Source organism: Ursus arctos, unplaced genomic scaffold, assembly GCF_023065955.2.
Source record: "Ursus arctos isolate Adak ecotype North America unplaced genomic scaffold, UrsArc2.0 scaffold_3, whole genome shotgun sequence".
Lineage (NCBI taxonomy): Eukaryota > Metazoa > Chordata > Mammalia > Carnivora > Ursidae > Ursus > Ursus arctos.
Window position 1 is genome coordinate 17,356,768 of NW_026622985.1, and position 681 is coordinate 17,357,448.

Below are 681 nucleotides of genomic sequence, written 5' to 3' on the forward strand. Positions count from 1 at the left end.
GAGTGCACTGATTGTTATATTACAGAGAAACTTCATCTTAAAGGCAGGAGCAATGCAAAATGGAATTGATTTCCAAAGTAGGAATAATTTTTTTTAAATGTTTGGCAAGAAATAAAAGACGAAAAATTCTTTGGAGACCCTGGTTCTATCCTTTTTACTTTCAGTCTTGTTTTAAAAATGCTTATTTGTAAATTTTGGAGTCTCTAGAGCTGGAGAGGGGAATGTGGTGGTCTTGAGCAGAAAGGCAAGGTATGCTTCAGGATTACATAGCTCTCCCTTTATATTCCTCAGAGTCCTGGATGTTTTAGCATTTATTTTTCGTTGGTGGTAGTTGTACTTAATGACGTTGAAAGTTAATAGCTGTTGAGATTACAGCAAATCCAGGAAGGAGTCCTTTCTGTTGCTTTTTCACTTTGCAATTTTGATTCTGGTTTTGAGTCAACATCACAGGGTTAAGCAATTTATAGGATAATTTCTAGGACAGAAGTAGTAAAAGCTCTGGGCCACCCGGCTGGCTCAGTCGGTAGAGCATGCGACTCTTGATCTCGGGGTTGTGAGTTGGAGCCCCCACGTTGGGTATAGAGATTACTTAAAATAAATCTTTTTTTTTTTAAAGTAAATAAAAGCTTCGACTTTCTAGGTGATAGGTTGCAGAGAATTATTTATAAACAGCATCATTAC